Here is a 27,301-nt window from a genome sequence, read left to right on the forward strand (position 1 = left end):
TAAGCCAGGAGCTGTGTCAGCCATGAAAATGCAGCAGATCTCTGGCTTATTGCCTCAGGCACTTAGTTATATACTGTTGGGGAAGGTGGGAACTGGGAAGCTAGCCATTAGGAAGTGAGCCATCATGCTATCACTAAGGTTCTGGGGCAAACTTTTAGGTACTGGGTGGAATCAGTTCAGGAAAGTGCACTGGACCTGAGCTTGTGGGGGGGAGGCTCAGTGCAATCATGTGCTCAAAGATAAGAGAAGTATGCAAGGAATTCAAGGAATGCCTGGCCAAAGCCCTTTCCACTGAGCTGAAATGATGAACAGGCCTCAGAGATGGAGATTAGGCCCCAACAGCAGACAATTACAATAGCGCAAAACCAAGAGACACAGGTCATTTAGGATGAGGATAAATGAAAGGTCTCCAGGATGTGGAAACAAGAGCTTATTTTTACTGTTTCTGACTTTGTTACATGGTATATTATATAATGTTTATTTATTTGAAATAGGAAAGGGAGGGTGAAGGGTGAGCGAAATGAGGACAAAAATGTAAGAAGTGGTATTAATGTGTGAGAAATAAGGCACTCACTATTTGTTGAAAGTGATGTAGCCACTATATACATTATCTCAATAATAAAAATAAAATTAAAAATATATTTATTGTATTTACACTTTATTTTAAGATTTCATTTATTATTACTCATGTGTTATTAACAGCTTCTTTTATCTATTCCTATAAAACGTCTGTACTGCAAATCAAATACTATTACTTCTGTAACTTGGACAATAACTTTCTGTTTTTCCATCCTGTCCCTTACTCTGAATGAGATGTAATTCTTGGTGTCCATCACCCTCTAGATTTTGGTGCAATGACCTATAATCTCATATATATAATAGATAAAATCAGAGTGGGTCCTTGGTTTGTTCTAATAGTTTTCTTCTCATAAGAATGGAAGCATTGATTTCTTATCGTCTTATTAGTTGGATGACTGGAAGTGTTCCTGTAGTATTTTTATTCTCTATTTTTAATGTATATCTTGATTGCTTGAAATACTAGAAATTTGTCTAAGGAAGAGACCATGTCTGGTTTAGCTCTATTATCATATATACGATGCCAGATATATAACAACAGCTTTGATTTATCCTCCTCAATTGATAGAACTTTTAGAAAAATTTCAGGGCTGGGAGTTTGGCCTAGTGGTCAAGTTCTGCCTAGCATTCATGAAGACTGGGGTTCAATTCTTTGGTACCACATAAATAGAAAAAATGACAGAGGTAGAGATGAGGCTTAAGTGGTTGAGCTCTAATATTGAGAGAGTTCAAGGACAGTACTAAGGCCCTGAGCTCAAGCCCAGGAGAGAGGGGGAAAAAAGAATAAAATTCATTCCTTTTCTTTCATGAAATTTAATGATTATGACCTGAAGATTGGAAGAAAATATAAAAGAAAATCACTCATATAAGGCAGGCATTACATGTATGACTTGAAAGAAAATCTTTTATGATTTTTGTGCTGGACATTAAATTGATGCACTTGTGTGTGAAAGAGATGAAATATGCATGTATCATAAAAATGAGAACAATGTGTAGTTCAGATATATTGTTTGTACATTTTAGCTAATTGCACATTGACTTAAAATATATTTGATGTGTAGATACTTAGGATAATCTCTTTCTCTTTCTCTTCTCTCTCTCTTATCTCTTTCTCTATGTTTCTTAAAATTTTTCATTAATCATGTTTGTCAATTACATTTGTTTAGAATTTAGAGGACTCTCCTCTAATTTTGCCATTGACTGCTCCATTGCCTGTTCATATTATGTGGGAGATGCTATTTTCTGATTTGCCATTTTTCTTGAGTGACTTGTTCTGCACATTTGAAAGTGGGACCAAGATTAATACGGTACAAGATTACAATTTTTAAGATATAACCAACCTAGAGCTCTTTAGCTGGCCAGACAATAGAATTTCAAATTTTAGATTGGTATTACTCTCTCTCTCTCTCTCTCTCTCTTTGAGAACTTATAGACAAATATAATACCACCATGGATCACTGTTTTATAATAAAAAACCCCCACAATCCAATCTATATTGTATTTCATTCCCTTTGGACCTATAGTATAATTGGACACCTAGATATGCAATATTGCTCAACAACTATAAACGGTAGATCCATGCATTATTAAAAATGAAGGATGAACAGAGGACCTGAGATAGAAAAATAATATGAAAGACAAAAGGGGTCATAAGAAAACAGTAATAGAGTACTGAAGAAAAGGTATAGCATTAGGATAACTGTCTTAAGATGACATAGAAGTAAAATAGTTGAGTACAAAATTTAGAAAAAATAAGATAAAACTTATGGAAATAAAAGAATAATAAGAATATACAGAGAAAAGAAGAAGGTATATATAGGAGAGTTCAATGATAAAAATATTTAAAGAAAAAAATAAACAAAAAAAAGAAAAAACAAGAAAAAAGGCCCAGAAAGAACCCATACAGTTGTGATTTCTTGGACAAGCAATACTATGGTAAAGAACCAACAGATTAAAAAGCAGGTGACTATATCAATAAAAATATGTGTATTCATTCTCTAACCTGTGCTGTCAATATGTTTCTAGAAATGACCATAATGACAAAAGGAAAGTGGGGGATGGGGGTAGAAGAAAAGAAAAAAATGGGAAGAATGATAACACTAAAAAACAAAGGTGGAGTTTTAATGGCAAGAAAAAAATAAGAACACACAAAATGCAAATGAATAAACGTAGAAAGAAAAAAGAAAAAAGTGTATTCTTCAGTTTGTTTTTCTTCTTTGGATCGTGGGATGAGATAGGAAACTAGTGTTTCCATTATATTCAGAATCCAAACACTTCAAAAAGTTATTTCCTCTTGCCATTTGGCTTTGCAGTTTTTCTGATCAGTTTGCTTGATTGGACAGAAAAAAAATAAACAAGTGTAGCTGCAAGCAGCTTTGTTTACCAGGAGTGTCTTTGAACCAGGGGGAGAGTATTTCACTAGTGCCAGGGGCAGATATGCAGCTAAACAGCCTCTTAAAAGCCTTTGCCCTTGTGAATGATGGCACTACCAGCACCATTTATCAGGCTCCAATTGGTTTCTCAAGGACTTTGCCAACAGTCAAGATGGCACTGTTGTAGGCTTGTGGGGGAGGGGATTCCTTCCCAAAGTTGTTCTGCGAGTAGAAGTGAAAATGTCCACGGAGGTACTCACAAATTGCTGCATTTTCTGGTTCCCTGAAGCTGGCAGGTTCATGCCAAGGCTTGATGACAGCTCTGAGCTCTGTCTTGCTCTGCCTGAGTCCAGCAGGTCTAAGCTGCCAAGAAGCTCTGTCTGCTCAGAGTCCTGACATAGGCTTTGTCTCAGCAGCATCTCCAAGAAATTGGATGAAATGAAAATGCTGCACGAATACCTACAAAGAGATACGAATTATTTGCATCAGATAAGTCATTAAAAAGAATCTAAAAATTGGGTAATGGAAGGCAGATACACAAACACAAGTACATAAAACTATGGTTCAAGAACACATAATGCATTATTTCCTGTGTTCCTATGCACCTAAGCAATTTTTTTTCCAAAGTTTGGTAATGTAATCAGCATGAATAATGCATCAGTTACTAGAATAATAGTTTAAATTTTGTTTTAATTTCAAAAAGTCATGAAACATGGATTTTGTAAAAATATTAAAAGCTTGAGCAGTAATACAAAAAGATGTGAGGACAGCTCTTTTTAGAAAATCGATCGTTCAAATCGGACTCACATTTACATATTCATGTGACATTTACTCCTCTTACGACACATCAATATTGCTGAAACCCAGAGTGTGTAAAGAAATTTCTGTGTATAATATTTACATAATGGAAAACTGTAGTTAGTATTTAAATTGCTTCTTTTGGCCAAACCCAGGTCCTTCAACAATTAATCGGTGAAAGAACATCGAGTATTCATTCCTGCCAATGGAAACATAGAATGCAATTCTTGAAATCTCTCCTTTTCTCATGGAGTACAATCTTTTTCTTTTACTACAAATCTATTTCTTAACTATTACTATGAAATTTACATGCTTTGATTTCCTTGAAAACAGAGCATTCAATATTCATGACATGGATCAAATGTTTTTCCCTAGAAATGGTAGATAGTGTTTCATGTTTGCTTTTGAATTGTAAAATAAATCTTTGCACAGCAAGTGGTACAACAATACCATTGATAAACCTAATGTATTATATGATTATATCATAAAGGTAAATAAGAGAATTATAATACTAGTCTCTATTGCATTCAAAAGGCACCACCTATATTACTATGGAATTTTTCACTAACCTTACACTTTTAAGAATTACAGAATAGGATTCATCGAGGGTGATGTTGGCAGTTCCATGTGAGTCTTTCTGAGCTCTCATCAAGATATCAGTTGTAGCATAGCATGATCTTAAGTAAGCTTTAGCACCACAGAGATCTCAGTCAATGAGGAAAAAAGGCAGGAAACCAGCAGAAGAAAACAGTGTGGAACAGAGCTAGGTGCTCAGAGCGACCGTGGAGAACAAGCCTCACTCTGGCCTCCCTCTGGTCAGCTATCGACAGAGCCATACAGAACCTGGCCGAGCAGAGAGCTGTCACTGTTCATGGCATGGGTCTGCCAGCTTCATGGAACAGGAAAATCCAGCAATTTTTTGACTTTTCCACTTGTGCTCAAGGAATGGCATTGGTAAGGAATCCCCTCCATCACCAGCTGACAGCAGCACCATCTTGACTTCTGTCAAAGATCCGGAAAATAAACTGGAGCCTTGAGAATTGGTGCTGGCAGCACTTCTTCAACCAAATTGAAATCAAAGGATCCTTGCCATATTTTAGAAGGCACAATAACCCTCATCCCAAAACCACACAGAGATTCTTGAAAGAAAGACAATTATAGACCCAATTCTTTGCTGAATATTGATATGAAACTTCTCAGCAAAATACTGGCAAACGGTCTTCAGGAACACATCAAAAAGTTCTGGAGCCTGGCTGGCTACGCATGGGGGTCGGGCTGAGCTGAACCTCTGGTGGGCGGGAAGCAGAGTGCACCCCAAACGCCTGAGGGAAGATGGACTGCTGCTGGAGCCAGGCCGACCCCATTGAGCCTCGCTACTCTGAGAGCTGGACGGGGGAGACCGAGTCCACCTGGCTCACCTACACTGACTCGGACACGCTGCCCAGCGCCACAGCCCCGGCAGGCATCCTGCAAGTAGGGGTACTGGAAGATAGACTGTCCTCCAATGGTATGCCTCAATCTGCAGTCCCAGAGAAGAATATGAACAGTGGGATCCAGTGTCCAAATTCCCAGAGCTTCAGCTCAGGCCCTCTTGACTCAGAAACAGAATGGCCTGTGGACCACGGAGGTTAAAAAAGATGCAAAGCGAACGTCTGCAAAAGAAGTCACCATTAGAACGATGGCTCTTGCTTTTTGATCCAACTAGACAGCCTATGCCGTTTAATTGGAGAGTTGAGTCCATTGATATTGAGAGTTAGGATTGAGAGATATTTATTAGGGCCTACCATTTTTAAAAGCTTTTATTTGGGCCTGTGTCTTGACAGTTCTTGTGGTCCTTAGGTGGTATGCTGTTTAGGTGCCATTTCTTTCCCTATATTGCATTTATTTTGGTTTTCTATGTATAGAACATCTTTCAGAATTCTCTGTAGTGTTGGTTTTGTTGCGACATATTGTTGCAGCTTTTCCCTGGAATGGAATGTTTTTATTGTTCCCTCAGTTATGAATGAGAGCTTAGCTGGATACAGTATTCTTGGTTGGTAGTTATTTGACTTAAGGGCATGACATATATGCTTCCAGTCACTTCTTGCTTGCATGGTCTCTGCTAAGTAATCTGGGGTTATTCTGATTGGTTTTCCTTTATAGGTTACTGAACCCTTTTCCCTGGCTGCCTTTAGGATCCTTTTTTTGGTTTCTACTGATGCAGTTCGGATTACGATGTGGCGGTGAGATGTTTTTTTCTGGTCAGGTCCGTTTGGGGTTCTAAAAGCTTCTTGTATCTGGATGGGTCTGCCCTTCTGGATATTTGGGAAATTCTCTGAGATGGTTCCTTGAAGTATATTTTCAATACCATTGACCTCTTTCTCCAGACCCTACTCAATACCAAGTAGTCTTAAATTAGGCTTCCTAATTGTATCTTGGACCTCCTGAAGCGCTCTCTCATTTTTCCTAGATTTGGATTGACTCATTTTCTGTTCTTTCTCTATAATAACTGAATTATCTTCAGCCCCAGAAATTCTCTCCTCTGCATTGTCTAACCTGATATCAAAACTATCTACTTTATTTTTCATCTCCCTTGCTACTAATTGCTCATTTTTGATGCCTTGCATCTCTTCTTTTAGATCATGTATGGATTTCTTTAGCTCCTTGATTTCCATTTGAGTGGTTAGCTCAGTAGCTTTATTTTCTTTGAACATTTGCTGGAGTTCGGTCACCTTTTTATTTGTGGATTCTATGAATTCATCCACTTTGTTTGAACAGCCTTTATTATGGCCTCCTTTATGGCTTCTTCTTTTTTACTTATCACCTTGTTTATGGTTTCCTCTTGTTCAGCTATGGCTTCCTCCCTTATCTCTTTCTTTATATTTTCACATTTTTCATTAATGATGTTTATCAATTGCACTTGTACAGCACTTGGAAGACTCTCCTCTAGGTTTGCCAGTGACTGTTCCATTGGCTGTTTACATTGGGTGGGGGAGGTGGGAGATGTTGTTTCTTGATTTGACATTTTTTTTGAGTTTCTTGTTCTGCCCATTTGAAAATGGGAGCAAGATTAATACTAAACATGATTATAGTTTTTCAGATATGTCCAACCTAGACGTCTGTAGCTGGCAGACTCTAGATGTTCACAAGTTTTGATTGGTGTTATCACTCTTTCTTTTTGTGCAGTTACCCACTAGTCTAATTATTCACTGATAAGCGATTTATATCCAAAACAATAAGCCCCTCAATCCAATCTCTATTGTCTTTAAGTCCCTCTGAGCCTAGAGAATGATTAAAAACCTAGATATACAATGTTGCTCAACAGCCATCAAGTGTAGATCCATGCAGTATAAGGGTTGAAAGAGGAGCAGAGGTCCAGAGATAGAGAAATAGAATGAGAGAGGTCAGGGGGTAAGTAGGTAGAGTATTTGAGTACAAAGTTTGAAAAGTATTAGAATAAAACTTATGTGTTGCTGCATGACTAGCTCTTAGCCCAACCAGTGGCCTCACTGTGGACCATGGGATGGATCTGCGAGCTTCCCTCTGAGCATGGTTGGTGGACGTTTTCCTGTGCTGCTTCCAGGGGGGCCCCAAGCCAAGGGTGTGGCGATTGAGAGTTTCAGGAGCTCTCAGCAGGACCAGCAGGAGGCCCCTCTGTTCCCAGGGGCAGGGCCCAGCTGGGGACGTGGGCTCCAAGGGCGGAGCTGGGCCTTTTTGGTTCTCAGAAGGGGAGCTTGGCTGCTGGTTGGCCCTTCAGATTCCTGCTGTGTTTCCATGCTTTGTCAGAGTCTGTGACTGTGGGGGGGGCCCTCAGTGGTGTCTTGCTCAGGATTCCCAGCTGGAGGATGCCCCGCTGGAGAATTGAGGAGGGGCAGATGCTGGCTCCTATTTACCTGCACCCCCTACCCACTGTTGTAATGCAGGGTCCCAAAGCGCTCCACTCTCCAGATCCAGTGGCCAGGGTGAGGAGCCTGGTGGGCGGGTGGGAGCTGGGACAGCTCCGCCTCCCCTGGTGGGGTGCTGAGTCTTAGGGTTCGCCCGCTCATCAGTCTCCAGTCAGAGGGCTGGGGGTTGAGCCCCTTGGGCGGGTGGGAGTTGGGGCAGCCCCACCTCCCTTGGTGGGGTGCTGGGACTTATGGGTAGCCCCCCTGTCAATCTCCAGTCAATGGCCTGAGGGAGGGGGCTGTTGAGGGGAGGGACAGGATTCTAAATTCCTTGCCCCACTGCTCCTGCCAGTCTTTCTCGGGTGGGGTGTTGGGGTCTGAGTTAAGTTCTATTGCTCAAACCAGACAGAGATTCATCAAAGAAAGAGAACTATAGACCTGTATCTTTGACGAACATCGATGCAAAACTTCTCAACAAAATATTGGCCCACCATCTACAACAACTCATCAAAAAAATTATACACTATGATCAAACTGGATTCATCACAGGGAGGCAAAGCTGGTTCAACATACGCAAATCAATTAATATAATTCAACACATCAACAGGAGCAAGGACAAAAATCACATGATTGTCTCAATAGACGCGGAAAGGGCATTTGACAAGATCCAACACCCCTTTATGTTAAAAGCTCTGGAGAAAATAGGAATCCATGGAACATTCCTCAATGTAATAAAGGCTGTGTATGAGAAACCTACTGCTAGCATTACACTTTATGGTGAAAATCTAAAGCCATTCCGTCTAAAATCAGGAATGAGACAAGGATGCCCACTCTCTCCACTACTCTTTAACATAGTACTAGAATTCCTAGCCAGTGCAATAAGGCAAGAAGCAAGCATAAAGGGGATCCAAGTAGGAAAAGAGGAAATAAAACTATCCCTTTTTGCAGATGACATGATTCTGTATTTAAAGAATCCTATAGACTCTACTCCCAAGATCCTTGAGCTGATTCAAAGCTTTGGAAGAGTAGCAGGCTATAAAATCAACCCTCAAAAATCAACTGCCTTCCTTTATGCCAACAGTGAGAGGATCGAGGCAATAATCAGGAAAGAAACTCCTTTCACAATAGCCTCAAAGAAAATAAAGTACCTAGGAATTAGCTTAACTCAGAATGTAAAGTACCTTTTTGATGAAAACTTTAAAACCCTAAAAAAGGAAATTAAAGCAGAACTAAGGAAATGGAAAAACCTCCCATGCTCCTGGATTGGAAGAATCAACATTGTGAAAATGACAATCTTGCCAAGAGCTATCTAAAATTCAATGCAAAACCCATCAACATCCCAATGTCATTCTTTAAAGAAATAGAAGAGGCAATCCAAAATTTCATATGGAATAATAAAAGACCCTGTATAGCAAAAACACTTCTTAGCAGAAAGAACAGCGCTGGAGGAATTTCAATTCCAAACTTTAGACTCTATTACAGAGCTATAATTCTCAAAACAGCTTGGTACTGCACAGGAACAGGCCTGAAGACCAATGGAATAGAACTGAGGACCCAGATATTAAACCACAGACCTATGGCCACCTAATCTTTGACAAGAGAGCCAAAAAAAATAGAATGTAAGAAAGACAGCACAACAAGTTGTGCTGGAAGAACTGGTTAAGCACCTGCAGAAAACTAAAGCTGGATCCTTCTTTGTCACCTTGCACTAGAATTAACTCCAAATGGATCAAAGACCTGGAGGTAAAAGCTGACACACTGAAAACTTTACAGGAAGGAATAGGAGATACACTAGCCCTCCTTGGCACGGGTCGAAACTTTCTTAATAAAGACCAAGAATCACAACAAATCAGAGAAAGGCTGGATAAGTGGGACTGCATTAAACTGCAGAGCTTTTGTATGGCAAAGGACATAGCTAGTAAACTAATCAGGAAGCCTACAGAGTGGGAGAAGATCTTCACCCACCAAACAACGGACAAAGGCCTCATATCTAAAATATATCAACAACTCAAAAAATTGAATCACTCCAAAACTAACCTTCAAAGTAATAACCATCCCATTAAAAAATGGGCCAAAGACTTAAAGAGAGTCTTCTCTGAAAAAGAAACAAAAATGGCCTATAGACACATGAAGAAATGCTCAACATCTCTGGTCATAAAAGAAATGCAAATCAAACAACTCTAAGATTCAACCTCACTCCAGCTAGAATGGCCAGGATCAGGAAAACGAATGACAACAGATGCTGGAGGGGATGTGGCCAGGAGGGATCACTCCTACACTGTTGGTGGGAGTGCAAACTCGTTCAACCACTATTAGGGAAAGCAGTGTGGCAGTGCCTCAAAAGGCTATACATAGAACTCCCCTATGACCCAGCAATTCCACTACTTGGCATTTACCCAACCATCCAGAAACAAGAACATACTAAATCCAGTAGCACAACAATGTTCATTGCAGCACTATTCACCATAGCAAAGATATGGAACCAACCTAGATGTCCCTCAGTTGATGAGTGGATCAACAAGTTGTGGTATTTGTACACAATGGAATTCTATGCTGCTGTCAGAAAGAATGACATCGCCCCATTTGTTAGGAAATGGAAAGACTTAGAAAAAATCATATTAAGTGATGTAAGCCAGCCTCAAAGGAACTTAGGCTCAATGGTTTCCCTGATTCGTCATAATCAGTAGAAACCTTGGCCTTTACTAGCAGAGATTTGCAATAGAGCAAAATCTTGATACATAAGGACATATAATGTGAAGCTAATTGAAAGGACCTCCAGGATATTGAAACAAAAGCCATATAATGAATGATTGTTGTCCTTAATGTACTGTGTTATCTCTCATCTCCTTTGCTGTCCCTTGGTTATCTCATATTGGTATAGTATCTCACTTTGTTATCTGATATATTGAATTTATTTGTATTTGGATATTTGAAATTTGATAGGGAAGGGGGAAAAACCAAGATGGGTAGGGGGTGTGGGGGGGAGGGAAACGGGTACCAAGACATGTGAAAGGGTATCAATGTATGTGAATTAATGCACCTTCTATCTGGCAAATATCATGTAACCCTTTTACTAATTACAATAAAAAAAATAAAATTTAAAAAAAAGTCACCATTAATGTTATAGACAGCATCTGACATATGGAAAGAAATAAAAGAATCAAAAAAATGGCATCAACTAGCAGAGTGTCTGAATATAGAATTAGATGACTTTCCCTGGAGTCCTTCACAGTACAGGATCCTGTCAAGGAAAGTTGGAGAAGTGGATGGACATGGATGCTGGGAAGTGCCTTGAGAATGGATGGTTTGACCTGGCAGCAGCCAGCTGGCTTTGTTGTCTCTCACACACAGTCATTGTATCGCACAATCCTCAAACATGTTAATGAACTGCCAAGGAGCACCTTGCTTTACCTCTATCCAGGCAAACCTATTATAAGTGTGTCTGCTGTGAACACAGTGAGCTAAAGATACAGGTTAGAATATAAAATGAAAAAGCAGGAGAAGCTGATTTCCTGGGAGAAAAATTCACAAATCAGTACTGAGCTTTCCTGGCATGATAGTGTAGGATTTCAGACAAGCTCATTCTTTTCTTTTTAAATTCTACCATTACAACTCTTGTTTGTAACCTAAAAGCTGGCTTCCACCCAAGTCGAAAGCTGAGTATATAAGAACCCACAAGCAAGAAAAACCAGGAAAACTTCCTGTCATTCTTGCTTTCTTAGCTGAGGATGAGGGATTCAACCCAGCTTCACAGTCACTGGCTCCAGCAGGAAATGTCTTCCCTAGAAATAGCAAAAACAATTCTGAGCAGAAAGAACAATTCAGGAGGAATTTCAAAACCAAACTTTGGACTCAATTACAGAGCTATAGAGACCAAAACAGACTGATCCTGGCACAAGTACAGGACTGAAGAAAAATGGAATAGAACTGATGACCCAAATATTAACCCCCAGACCTATAGCAACCTAATCTTTGATAAGGAAGCCAAAAATAGAATGGAAGACAGCCTCTTCAACAAGTGCTGCTGGCAGAACTGGTTAAGCACCTTCAGACAACTAAAGTTGGATCCTTCTTGGTCACCCTGCACGAGGCTTAACTCCAAATGGATCAAATACCTCCAAGTAAAAGCATATACCCTTAAAACTTTACAAGAAGAAATAGGAGAAACAGTAGGTACCCTGGTACAGGTGGAAACTTTCTTGATAAGGACCAAGAAACACAACAAATCAGAGAAAGTCTGGAAAAGTGGAACTGCATTAAAGTCCAGAGCTTCTGTACAGCAAAGGACATAGTTAGCAAACTAACTAGAAAGCCTACAGAATGGGTGAAGATCTTCACTAACCATGCAATGGACAAAGGCCGCGTATCCAAAATATATCAACAGCTCAAAAAATTGAATCATGCCAAAACTCATCTCCAAAGATATGACCATCATATTAAAAGATGGGAAAAAGACTTAAAGACAGTCTTCTCTGAAGAAGAAAAAAGAATGGCCTGAAGACACATGCTTAACATTTCTGGCCATAAAAGAAATGCAAACCAAAACAACTCTAAGATTCCACCTTATTCCAGTTAAAATGACCATGATCAACAAATCTAACGACAGATACTACATGGGACATGGCTAGGAAAGATCACTACTACGCTGTTGGTGGGAGTGAAAACTTGTTCAACCACTATGGAAAACAGTATGGCATTTCCTAAAAAGTCTAAACATAGAACTTCCCTATGACCGAGCAATTCCACTATTTAGCATTTACACAATTGTCTAGAAATAAGTACATACTAAATCCACTAGCACATAGTGTTCATTGCAGCTCTATTTACCCTAGCAAATATATGGAACCAAATCAGATGCCCCTCAGTTGGTGAGTGGATCAACAAGATGTGGTATTTATACACAATGGAATTCTATGCTGCCATTAGAAATAACAACATTGTCCCCTTTGTAAGGAAATTTCAAGAGTTAGAAAAAATCATACTAAGTGAAGTATGCCAGATTCAAAGGAACATAGACTCAATAGTTTCCCTCTTTTGTCTTAATTAGTAGAAAGTTTGCACCCTCCTAGCAGAGATTTACAATAGAACAAAACCTAGATACATAAGGCCATATAGTGTGACAATAAATGAATGGACCTCCAGGATATAGAAACAAAATCCATATAATGAATGATTGTCCTTAATGTATTATGTTATCTCTCATCTGTTTTGCTGTCCCTTGTTACCTTATTATCTGATATATTGTATATATGCATATTAGTTTATTGAAATCAGATAGGGAAAGAGGGAAAACAAGATGAGGGGTGGGGGTGGGGGAGGAAAATTGGGACCAAAACATACAAAAGGTTATCAAAGTATGTGAAGTAATGCATCTTTTATGTGGTGAATATAATGTAACCCTTCTATTAATTACAATATGTTTTAAAAACTAAGTGCCTGTGGTATAGAGATTCCCTTCTTGAACACTCATTTGTTAAATATGTCATTTGAAATATGATGTAAAAATCAATTTAAATATTTATTTAAAAATATGAAAAAATATACGAAAAAACAAAAATACAGAAATTTCAAATATATATATATTGTCATTTTCTAAAATAACTGATTATGATTAATTGCTACAAATGTTAGCATATACAAATTTGATATGATCTACTTGTCTAAAAACAAACTTGTTGAAAGCCATAACAATGAATGCAATATCAGAAAATTTGTATTAATGGCTAGTTTGATCCAGTATAATATTCAATTAATGAATATACAAATTTAATTTTTTTCTTTCTTTAAATCTATCTTGTTGAAGCTTTCTCTAACACACTCCTCCTATCAGTTCCATGCTGTAGTCATGGTTGAAAAGTCTTAGTTCCTTACCATACTTCTACTTCATTGTCTCACTCCATATTAAACTCATTAGGAATCATAGAATCCACCCAAGATTGCCATTATTATATGAAATTATTACCTAATACTTACAGTGCTATACTGAAAATATGTAGTATTTATTTTATATGATTTCCTCTTACAATTTCCCTCCAAAAATGAATATATTTCTACATGGGTGATAAATTTGAGTTAGTGCATAAAAACAGGCTTATTTTTAGGGCTTTGTGTTATTTATTTGCAAGAGGGGTCATTATCTGTCACAGAGAAACCATTCTTAGTTCTGTTGGACTTTTTTCTCTATTCTTATATAAGAGAACATCCCAACTTACAATTTATTTAAAATTGGGAATAAAATAATCATCTCTGGGTCCTCAATTTTTACAAAGCTCTGTTGTTGAATATTTGTTCTAGATAATTTGTTCTAGGTAATAACACAACAGTATTTCAGGAAGGAAAGGGGAAAAACAGGATGATTGGGAGGCGGGAAGTTGGGAGAAAAACATGGGAAGGGGTATCAAGGTTCAAGGAGTAATTTAACCACTACCTGAAGAATGTAACTGTAACACATCTCTACATCACCCAACAATAAAACACAATAAAAAAGAGAAAACAATGAATACAGGCAATTAGAAGGGAAGAAATGCAAAATGGTCCAGGTAAAAGTACAAGAAATTTGTCTTTAGTGCCTGGATCCATATATCTAAAAACATCAATTTAGTTTTTATTTGTATGTGTGAAAATCACAAAGGATATAAGTACATGACAATCAGAGTTTGAAGGGATTTCAGGGAAATAAGTACACTTATTTGGAAAAAATAATTACATGTCAGTAATATAGAAATAATTAAAATATAAACATGAGTATATACATATAATGGATTGCAATTGCTTTTTCTCCTGAGGTACTCAAAATAAGGTTTTAATGCAGAGAAAAACTGCATTGCTATTTAGTTACAAACTAAATAATGTATGCCCCTTGGTTAATGGCAAGCAAATAATTTAGGAGATTCAAATTTCAGATCAAGAAGGTTGAACATTTCTTATCACTGAAAATCCAACAGCTTAAAACTATTTGGCGTAACATCTAGAAAAATGATTGTACATGCTAACACTTGAAATTCTCTAAGCAATGCTGTGTTAAGGTTTTGTAACCTGTGATCATTATTCTATTGTATGGTAAGTTCATGTATGTACTGAAAAGCACATTTACAAACTTTACTGTCATATAATGATACATTATCATTTCTAATGCTACTGATTATTTTGTAATTTGTATTTCCTTGTATCGTACACATTTTCAGTTAACTCAGTATCATAAAATAGTATGAATTGCATGTATTTGCTTTGTATATGACTTCTTGAGGTCATCCCAAATATTCTCATGAAGCACTTACATAAAAATTCAGACAGAATCTGAAACATTCCAATATACCTCATATTTTTAGATTTCATTAATACTTTTTTAATATTTTTATTGTAATTAATAAGAGGGTTACATGATATTTGTCAGATAGAAGGTGCATTAATTCACATACATTGATACCCTTTCACATGTCTACTTGCCCATTACCCATCCCCCCCAACTCACCGTCTTGGTTTTCCCCCCTTCCCTATCAAATTTCAAATAAACAAATACAAATAAATTCAATCTATCAGATTACAAAGTGGGATACCATAACAATATGAGATACCCAAGGGACAGCAAAAGAGATGAGAGATAACATAGTACATTAAGGACAACAATCATTCATTATATGGCTTTTGTTTTTATATCCTGGAGGTCCTTTCAATTAGCTTCATACTATGTGGCCTTATGTATCAAGGTTTTGCTGTATTGCAGATCTCTGTTAGTAGAGCACAAGGTCTCTACTGATTATGACAAATGAGGAAAACCATTGAGCCTAAGTTCCTTTGAGTCTGGCTTACATCACTTAATATGATTTTTTCTAAGTCTTTCCATTTCCTAACAAATGGGGCGATGTCATTTTTCTCACAGCAGCATAGAATTCCATTGTGTACAAATACCACAACTTGTTGATCCACTCATCAACTGAGGGACATCTAGGTTGGTTCCATATCTTTGCTATGGTGAATAGTGCTGCAATGAACATTGTTGTGCTACTGGATTTAGTATGTTCTTGTTTCTGGATGGTTGGATAAATGCCAAGTAGTGGAATTGCTGGGTCATAGGGGAGTTCTATGTTTATCCTTTTGAGGAACTGCCATACTGCTTTCCATAGTGGTTGAATGAGTTTGCACTCCCACCAACAGTGTAGGAGTGATCCCTCCTGGCCACATCCCCTCCAGCATCTGTTGTCATTCGTTTTCCTGATCCTGGCTATTCTAACTGGAGTGAGGTGAAATCTTAGAGTTGTTTTGATTTGCATTTCTTTTATGACCAGAGATGTTGAACATTTCTTCATGTGTCTATAGGCCATTTTTGTTTCTTCTTCAGAAAAGATTCTCTTTAAGTCTTTGGCCCATTTTTTAATGGGATGGTTGTTACTTTGGAGGTTAGTTTTGGAGTGATTCAATTTTTTGAGTTGTTGATATATTTTAGATATGAGGCTCTTAATACTTTTAATAATCGTGACATTCCATAGGCTGCAATTGGCTGTTAATAACTAATAGTTGATGGCATCTCTATATTCACATTAAAAACCTTTGTAATAAGATAGGCTAAATTATTTCACTCCTGCAATCCTAGCTATGCACCATGCTGAAAAATGAGGATTATGGATCAAAGCCAACGAGGGCAGGAAGATCCACAAGACTCTGATTTTCATTTTAGAACAAGAAAGCTGGTAGGGGCTCTGTGGCTCAATGGAACAGACCTGGACCTGGGCTGAAGAGTTCAGTGACAGGGCCCTGCTATGAGTTAAAGACAAACAGATTGGAAAAAACAAAGCAAACAAACAAACAAAGAAGAAAAAATTCTGTGTCATCATTTCATAGAAACTGAAAAAACAGCCAGTATAATTTCTCAACTCTAGTTGAGCAGTACGCAATAAAAAGGACTTTGGCCCTGGTTAGTCTGGTTTTTCTTTTGATTCTTGTGAAACCACAAGTGTTCTACTTAACTCAGTGTCAAAAAGGAGAAAAACCCAGCAATTTTGAGAGGAAATTTTCTTTTTATTTATGGAAGGAAATGCCTTAGACATTTGTCTCCTTGTTTACTTTTTGTAACAGAATAAAATGTGTCAGATGAAGTTAGTGATTATTGTTAAAGAATATCATTGTGCCCAAATGAAACTAGGGCTAGGATGTAATCTACCAAAGCACAATGTACATTTAGGTGAAGTTCTAAAAGAGATTGACTTTAATATTATATATTTAGTTAAGAAAAGCATACATTTGTAATATTCACCACATTAAAACACTGACAGCAAATGAAATGTGGATAGAAAAATGAACAGATCAAACAAAAGGCTATCTAGTAGTGAGAACATTGGATATCTATTGCAAATCCTGAGCTTGAATTCAGGGCCTGAGCAATATCCTTGGGTGCTTTCCTGAAGGGTAGAGCTCTACCACTTGAGCTTCAGCACCAATTCTGGCTTTTTTTGATGTACATGATATTGAGATTTTGAACCAGGGTCTTCGTGCATACTAGGCAAGCATTGTACCACTCCCGCACTGAATCATTTAACATGTATTTTTAGTATATTTAAACTACAAGTCTTCATGTGTAATGAGGAATACACTTATATCCTATTACCACACAGGAAAATTCATATTTATCAAAACATTTTACATGTTACTTTTCTAGTTAATTCTAGTTAAAGTGCGATTAAGAATGGCAAAAATGAGATATTGAGCCAACTTTTCACCTTTATGTGAGCTTTACTCAAAAGAAAGAATCTGGCCTTTATTTTAGGGGCTCTTTCTTATCTCTCGGTCCAAGTGATGTTTGCTATTTAGAAACAAGATATCATCACATCAGAAGGAAATTGTAAGCTTCAATGATCTACACTGATTTGATTTGTGTTTTGGATATCAAGCTTACCTAGGTCCTCTTCAACAGATGGTTTGTCCATACAAATTGTGATATGGCTGGTGAGTTGATTTTGAGGAAATAGGTAGGGAGCTTTGAAGGGACATGTAGCCAGTTTGGCTGCAATAACAGGATGATTATATGTCACAAAGCTTCAAATACTAAAACTACCATCAGCATTTATTTTAGATTTGGCTTATTGTTTCACTGACCCTGTACTCAAATGCCAATTAATTATATTCCATAGTTGAATGCACCTAGAGAAAATAGAATATTTGAAAACCATCCCATTTGTTGTGTCTTCCATATTTATGTCATCCATAAAAAGTTTAATGGAGATTGTGACTGGCCCAGAACCCTGGAGTTGACTATAGAAATGTTAATGAAGAGAAATTTTCTTTCCCAAAATTATGTCAATCTTCAAATATTATGTAATTTTCCATAAAACACTACAAAATCACTCTCTTAAGTACACAAAAGATATAGATATAGATATTCTCTCTTTTCATCACTTTGGGACCATTTTCTGAATTGAAACATTTCTAGAACAATAACCAGTCATAGGAAAACGCAGTAGCTGTATTATTACTTTAAATTTAAGATTATTTTACTTTTCTTTTAGAGGGTAGCCAAATAGTGAAGACAAAACAATATGAATAATTATTTGAAATATGGGTCTCATTGAAAGAAATAACTGTCCAAAACAAAACATCTTATTAGGCTGTTCAGTGCAGCACTCTAAACACAAAGTGGACTGCAATTGCCTCAGAATCCAATACAGACAGCTGAGATTAAAGAAGCAATAAAAAATCTCTCCTTGTTCTTTCTGTCTGGACATTTTCACCATTATTTCACTCACATTTGCTCCTAATTAAGAACAATCTAACAATTTCTTCATACACTTAAGAAATTGTCAAACACCACCATTTTCAGATGCATTTCACTAGATTATCTTGTGAGTTTTACCATATGGGCAATGCAATAACCTTTCAGGATCTGCAGATTCCTCAGAAAAAAGTAAAGGTTCTAATAGAATAGTAAATATATTTGTGCAAATATAAACTTCTATTACATTTTACAATTCTGCATTAGTTTAGAATCCCTAGAATGACAAGAATCAAACCAGATCAAGGAATAGCAGTAGCAGAATTGAACAGGATAAAGAATGGTACTCACCTCCTATTAGGTAATTCATAGTTGAATATTTTTGAAAATTTTTCCACTCATTTAACTTGTTATATCATAAAGGCTCATAGTTAACTTGCTTTCTGTACTTTTGAAATTCACATATAAAATTCAAGCTCATTATCAAAAACTTTAAAATTTCAGATCCTATTTCTATGAGTCCTACTCTTTGAGCTCTTGACAATATACATTGTATTTTTCAGCAAAAGGGAAAAAAAGAAACATTCATAGTACAAACTGAAGGGCTTTGTATAAGTGATATGGAAACCATCTGTGCCTTCTTCCATCCTCACAGGCAGGTTAGGTTCCCCACAAATCATGTGGGGAGAAAAATTCTCTCAGTAGAATCATGACTAATTGCTTCAAAACCAAATATCGGACACATTTTCATTGTAGTGAACCCAAAAAAATAGACTTAATTAACCTTCTGCAATTTTATTTTTCATCCTTAGCAACATTTTTGCCTCTTGAGGGATTGATTTTAGATTCTGTAGATTTCAACTCTGAGCCTTTTCAATTATCAGAGTTCTGAAATTTGAACCAAAGCAACACTTTTGGCTTTCACTGGTTATAGAAGCAAGGCTGTGTGCATGCATTTCTTTCTCCCTATCACAAAATCACACTCCTGGGCCATTCTAAAATTCCTTAAAATACTTTCATTTCTCAATTTCATAGATGCTACTTTTTCAGGAGTTAATATTACAAACGTGAGTCTAGTTTCTCCTAGGCTTCACAGGTTATATGAAGTAATATTTCACACATTATTCAAGGAAAGAACAATTATCATAGAATATTTAAAATAAAATATATTTAGAAGTAAAATGTAAAGAAAGCCCACAGAACCTCCACATCAAATTTGGTATTTATCTCAAAACACAACTTCATTGGAAGATTTCCTTGAATATTAACCAGAAGAGGAGCAGGCATTTTCATGTGTAATTTAATAGATTTTCTAACTCAATTTAAAAAAAATATTCAGCATAATTTATCTTTTGCTCATGAACCAAACCCAGAATATAGTATGATGTGATTGCTGTGACCCACATAATCATGTCAGAATGAATTATAAATATCATGTTGGAGTGGATAGAAATTGGTATTTTCTGAAGTTTGAAGAGGTAATGGATTCTGGTTCATTTGTCCATTGTACACGGGTGATTACTTTAAGAACACACTGGGTACTATCTGGTGGGATTTTAGGGATGGAATGGAAAAAGCCAAGATCAGGAAAGAAATATCAAGAAACATCCATGGATCAAGCAGTTTTCACACAGCGTGGAGAGGGAAGAAGGTAAAGAAGGGAAGGGGCTGTTAGAGGTCTCTAAGAGCTCACTGGACTCAATAAGGAAGTAGAGGCTCCTTCTTCAACTCCAAGGCAAAAGCCACAGAAGGAGGCTTTCCCCTACCAACCTTTCCTTCTCAGTCCTGCCGCCTCTGCGTGGGGTCACCGTGATTGTGACGCAGATCACCATCCTCATTTCTGGTGCGCCCAACTGGGAAGTTCGGCCCACTCCCGCATAATTCTGAGGACAGACTCATTTCCACTGTGAATGTGGAAGAAAAGATCCTTCTTCATTTGACTCTCTGTTCTTGGGTACATTTAGTAGACAACTGCCAGAATTTAGTGGAGGAATTCTGTAAACAGTTTTCACACAGTGTGCAACCCCACTGCATCCATAAACCACCCATTATTTCTCATTGGTTCTGCCCACATCACTGTATACTTGCTTTGTACACACATGATCAGTGATTCAATGCTTAGTCCTATTTTCTTCTCTTCCATTTTCAAAGCAAGATATCTAGGAAAACATAGAAATTCCATGTGTGAGAATGTGGGTATGAATCTCTTTTACATTAGTAAATTCCTCTATGCCATGAAAAGTGAACTTAGGAATGCCAAGAGGTGTTACTATATAACATGGCCCTTTAGAGTTCTCAAACTTCTCAATTCTAAAAAGAATTAATGAAATCTAACAATATAAACTATAAATACTTCACTAGTGGATGCTGTCTGTAGTGCAAGAAGTCAAATATAAATTAAATATATACATGCATTTCCCATGTCATGATATTGAGATGTTTGAAAAATATCTACAATATACAGAAATAGAAAACACAAAAGTAAAAAATACGATTAGAAATGGTATTATGTCATTATAGGACATCAAAACTTATGACTACGCATTTCAGTATATATGTGAACTTACCCTACAAGAGAAAATGGTTCACAGGTACTTACAGATTATAAAATCTTAACGGAACATAAACTCTTAATGGCACTGCAAGTTTGTAAATATATCAACTGAGTAGCCCTTACCATGCTTGCTAGGAATTCTGCATAAGGCATTAATCAATTCAGATAAATGAAGATTATGTTGTATGCTGACAGTAGTACTCATCCTTCTTCAGATCAAAATGTATGCTAGATCTAATGATCTTTCTAAATATTTTCTTCTATGGGCAGCCCTGAAAACACCATGATTGATTAGCTCAATTGCAAATTGGATTCAGGATGGACAGTCACCACATTCTTCCCTGGAATAACTCTGTAAGTAATCTGGGGGTGTTTTGTGCTATATGTGAAAAAAATTGAAAATTTTATCTGAGAAATGAACTGAGTTTATATATTGATGAAATGGCAAGGGCAAGAGGACTCACATGACTGAGCACTTTCTACCAAACAAGAAATAATTCATTTTCCCATTCAGGAGCTGAATAGAAAACTATATGTCATAAAGTGAAGGAAAGAAACACACTGTCTTCAAAATGGAATTATTAACGATGGTATTAGATGAACAGAATGTTTAATCATTAGGCTAGGAAGATCTCATCCTCCCTCATAAAGATCAGTACCAATAATAACTCTGAACTGATTTTGATGGTGAAGGAAACCTTATATATACAGAGGTAGTTGATCTGGTGACTCATTCTGTCTTCTCCAGTGATTGATACAAGAGAATCAAGTACTCAATCACTGCAGTAAGATTTATTCTGAAACCCATCCCTAAATTTTCCTGTTAAAATAAAAAAGGCACATCCTTGAGGATGTGAATCTGTGGGTAATAGATTGAACATTGTGTATGTACTAAGCCAACACAGGCAGAGACACTTCAAAACTCTCACGGGATAAAGAGAAAATAAAACATTCAACAAAGACATCCAATCATCAAAGCTGTTTGCAAATTATCTTGTTTATTTCCATTAGAAGTTCTCAAACCCATTTCCACATGTAAATGCAATTTTTGCATGAATCCCCACTACTAAGAAATTTTTCTGGACTTGACATGTTTATCCATATTTCCAACACTACCTCAGTTTCCTTTGGGAGTTAGTCTAAAATTGCAATAAGGAATTCATTTAAGGAATAAGTTTCCTGGATGTGTAATATCTTTCATTTTCACTGAATATCTGTCAAATTTTTGTTGTTCAACATGAATACCAATACATTTTGATTGGACATTGCCATTTTACAATATAGATTATTGGCAGAAGTCTTTATGTGAAACCTAGTCATGGTAATAATATTTCTTGTGCTAGGTATGAGTCGTATGTTGAATCATACTTATCATGTGATATAAAAAGAAAAGGATAATGGAATGCCTATAAACTCAAGAGACCAACTGTGAACATTTAGGAGACAACATCATTATTATTGTCTAATTTTGTCTCATAATTGAGTGTTAGCCAACAATACAATTACAATTGTGATTGTCATTTCCTTATAACCTTTGTGATTTTCACATATACAAATGAAAAAGTAGTTGATATTTTTATATGAATGGACCCTGGGAATCATGACAAATTTCTTGTACTTTTACCTGGAGAATTTTGGACTTCTTACCTTCTAATTACAGATGCCTTTATTTTATTATGTTTTATAACCATTTGCAAGATACTTCATGGTAAATCATACATCTTTTTGTGTTTATTCTTTGCATAACTTCAAATTGCAATATAAAATTGATCCTATAAGTTTCGAATGGAAGGAAATTCATTTGAAATATTATACTTGTTACAAAGCACCAGACTTGTGCCTTCAATATTCCTGTGATGCATTGTGCCATGAGGGATGACTGTGTATATTAGACACTAGAAAATATCAATTCTGTGATGATCAGTCTTGTTGGGTTTTAAGTGTGTTAACTCTGAAGAATTTAACACAAACTTAAAATTAAGGTTTCTTTTCACACATTCAAATTTCATATGTTCTCCTTATTTTGAATATGTCCAGTCAGAGTGTGTATAAGTAAATTTCTTAGAATACTTAACACATGCCCTTGGAATGGAAGTTCGAAAGAATACTAAACTATTCTCATGGTAATTGGCAGTGTTCTATTTTAAAATTGTTGGTATGTCTACAAACCTATGAAGCTACTTATTAACATTAGGAATGAAAGAGAGATGCGTGTAAGTTTCCTTTTTACAGAAATAATTGTGTATTACTTATTTCCTTGCAAAAGTGATTCATCAGGCAAAGCACATGTGTATAAAATATTTCTCCACTTTTCATGCATTAAAATAATAAATATGTTGTGACTCTCAAAGAAACAAATGAATTTTTATTTACGCTATTAATCCTCACTAATTTCATTGTAAAATATATTGTTCACACAGAATCCTTCAAGGAGCCCAGGTGTTTGTATTTTTAATGAATCTCCCATTAGAGTCTCATGGCAAGCCAGAAATGAAACTTTTGTAATGAAATTGAAAATTGCCTAGGTTTCTCTGTGGATGTTGAATCGTTGTATTCTTTTAATTTACTTAGGTTTGTCTTTCAATGTCAAATGGCATCTTATTTTTTATTCATCTACTATATAACAAAATGCAATGATACTAAAGCTCATATACAAATTTCATATCAACTCCTTGTTTGGGAAGTTCACTAGTGTCTAAAAACCATAGAAATGGGGAAATGTTCTCACTCTTCAACATTATCAATCACAAGGATTTGCATGAGTAATTGATTCTCCCCCCAAAAGTTTGTGACTTTTTCTGAATAGTCCTTGCAGGGAAACATCAGACATTTTATGAATACACAAAATACATATAAAATTCATTCAGTATATGGAAACTTGAACTTCCTGAGAAGGAAGTGTGACCTTGGGACAAATGAACAGCATTGATGGGACAAGGTAAGGTGTGTTTTTGATAATTTACAGGTATATTATCAAAAATTTAAAGGTAGAATGGACTCACATTAACCCAGGAATCTTTAATGAATCATTTTATGCTGAATTTAGTTTCATTGTCAACTTTTCTGTAAATTACCCCACATGTTTTTCATATTCAGCTGATTTGGGATCCTATACACACTGTTTTTACTGCTAGAAAGGATAACACTTCAATATATTTTAGGAAGTTCAAAGATGTCAGAAAATTGATAGGTTTCAACTTTGATAAATTTACTAGTAATCATTACTGGTGAATTATTGTAATTCATATGAAGAAAATAAATATAGGAGAATCCTTTTCACATTGGTAATTCTTGTTAAAATGCAGTTGTTTCTTTGTAAGATCATTCTTGGTCAGCAAGATTTCTTGGTTGTTCTGAATTCAAGGACTTTTGCAGTCTCTCATAATGTATGATCCCCTGTGGTAGGCTTCAGTGATGCCTTGGACCCAGTAGCCTATAGGAATATTCACAGCAGAACACACATCTGACATAGAATAAATGTTAAAATTTGGGGATATTGAAACATTTATATTTGACAATTCTCTTTGTTCTTTAGTCCAGTATTCAACTCACAGATGTATCATTTCACTCAACGTATTACACGTTGACTGCTGCATGTTCATAATAAAACTACTATCAACAAGAAAATCCTATGACCTTGCTTCAGCATTTAAATGACATCAATATGAGTTGAAGAACTGGAATCCTCTTTTCCTAAACTGAAGTTCAATTCTTTCACAATTGAGAAGGAATACACGTTCGTAACCTTCATAAAAATATTTCTTCAGAACAAAATAGGCAATTTGGAAGGTAATTTTGCTAGAAAGTTTAATTCTCTTCATAAGATAGACAGTTCATTAAACATAATTGAAATGTAAGTTTCTGTTGGCAAATTAGGTGGAGTTAAATATGTACCATTCTTCAAAACTTGTATTGAAATAGGATTGTAACAATGGGTGGTCCTGAAAACTAGCAAACAAAAAACTACAAAAGAAATAGACCTATACAATACTTTATATAATTATTCTTTCCATTGAAAACAATTTGTCAGTGATAATTCTGTATTTGTTCCCATGGTTATATAAATAAACATGAGCCTTATTTTCAGATGTGAGCAAGTAAGACATCAAATTACACATGCACACACACAAAACTTCAATAGTATTAATGACTTGATTACCTGTAAGTACTAATTAAGGAAAAAAAATCACATTCAATGATGTCTCTCCATCACTCATTATATGGCTTTTGTTTCTATATTCTGGAGATCCTTTCATTTAGCATCATACTGTATGGCCTTATGTATCTAGGTTTTATTTTTATTGTAAATCTCTGCTTGGAGAGCCCAAAGTTTCTACTGATAATGACAAATGAGGGAAACCATTGAGCCTACGTTTCTTTGAGTCTGACGTACTTAATATGATTTTTTCTATGTACATTTCCTTACAAATGGGGCAATGCCATTCTGTTTGACAGCAGCATAGTATTCCTTTGTGTAGAAATACCTCATGTCGTTGATCCACTCATCAACTGAGGGACATCTGGGTTGGTTCCATATCTTTGCTATGGTAAATAGTGCTGCAATGAACATTGTTGTGCTAGTGGATTTAGTATGTCCTTGTTTCTGGACAATCGGGCAAATGCTTAGTAGTGGGTCATAGGGGAGCTCTATGTTTAGTCTTTTGAGGCACTGCCATAGTGATTGAAGGAGTTTGCACTCTCACCAAGAGTGTAGTAGTGATCCCTCCTGGCCACATCCCCTCCAGCATATGTTGTTATTAGTTTTCTTTATCCTGGCCATTCTGACTGGAATGAGGTGGAATCTTAGAGTTGTTTTGATATGCATTTCTTTACGACCAGAGATGTCGAACATTTCTTCATGTGTCTATAGGCCATTTTTATTTCTTCTTCAGATAAGACTTTAAGTCTTTGGCCCATCTTTTAATGGGATGGTTGTTACTTTGGAGATTAGTTTTGGAGTGATTCAATTTTTTGAGTTGTTGATATAGTTTAGATATGAGTCCTTTGTATGTTGCATGGATAGTGAAGATTTTCTCCCATTCTGTACACTTCCTAATTAACTTACTATCTATGTTCTTCGCAATACAGAAGCTCTGCTGTTTAATGCAGTCCCACTTATCCAGCCTTTCTCAGATTAGTTGTGCTTCTTGGTCCTTATTGGGAAAGACTCCATATAGCAAAAACACTTCTTAGTAGAAAGAACAGCACAGGAGGAATTTCAATACCAAACTTTAGTATTACAGAGCTATAATAATCAAAACACCCTGGCACAAACTGGTACTGGCAGATCAGGCCTGAAGACCAATGGAATAGAACTGAAGACTCAGATATTAAACCACAGACCTATGGCCACCTAATCTTTGATAAGGGAGCCAAAAAAATAGAATGGAAGAAATACAGCCTCTTCGACAACAGGTGCTGGCAGAACTGGTTAAGCACCTACAGAAAACTAAAGTTGTGTCCTTCTTTGTCACCTTGCCCTAGAATTAACTCCAAATGGATCAAAGACCTCAGGGTAAAAGCCGACACACTGAAGACTGCAAGTAGGAATAGGAGACACACTAGGCCTCCTTGGAAACTTTCTCAATAAGGACCAAGAATCACAACAAATCAGAGAAAGGCTGGATATGTTTGGAGGTTTCTTAAAAAACTGAAAATGGACCTTCCCTGCCATACTACTCTTGGGGGTACCTACCCTGAACATCATAACTCAGGATATGTTAACGACATCTGCTCAGCCATATTCATCTCCACACTATTTACAATAACCAAGTGATGGAAACAATCCAGATGCCCTACTTCAGATGAATGAATACAAAACATGTGATGTATATGCAATGGAATACTAGATAGCCAACAGACAAAATAATACTGGCAATGACTAGGAAGTGGATGAAATTAGAGTGATCCATTTTGATAAGTCAAGATCAAAGGAACAAAAGGCAAATGTTCTTGATATGTTAATATTATGTTCAAACAGTCGAAGATCTATGATTCAATATTTGGTACCCAAGGTTCTGGACTTGGTCTGGAGATATAAACATAACTACATAGACATAAAAATTTCTGATGGGCTACCTACTCTAATAGACACAATATATAAATCAATATGTATGTATGACATAAAGAGACTCAGCTTGGTTTTAATTATGTTCTAAAAGCTATGTGTCAGTGATTGTATATAGAGATTCCCTTCTTGAGTACTTGTTTGTTAAACATGACATTTGAAATATGATGTAAAAATCAATATGAATAAAATCTTGAAAAAAATTACCACCCACTGCAAGTTTTGCCTATATGATGCAAAACATTAAATCCCTGTAATTGAAGATAGTCTAGAATACATAAAGAATGACAAATATAATTACTGGAAATACATTTAAGACACATTTCAGAACTCCATGGCTCTAAGATAAAGTCAGAAGGCCTAATTTTA

General features: G+C 36.4%; 1 pseudogene; it reads left to right on the top strand.

The window, feature by feature from the left end:
• Positions 1-5,078: 5,078 nt before the first annotated feature.
• Positions 5,079-5,378, top strand: LOC150040275 (brain and acute leukemia cytoplasmic protein pseudogene; annotated as a pseudogene).
• The last annotated feature ends 21,923 nt before the right edge of the window (positions 5,379-27,301 follow it).

This window comes from Megascapheus bottae, chromosome Y (genome assembly GCF_031878675.1).
Source record: "Megascapheus bottae isolate mThoBot1 chromosome Y, mThoBot2.hap1, whole genome shotgun sequence".
Taxonomy (NCBI): domain Eukaryota; kingdom Metazoa; phylum Chordata; class Mammalia; order Rodentia; family Geomyidae; genus Megascapheus; species Megascapheus bottae.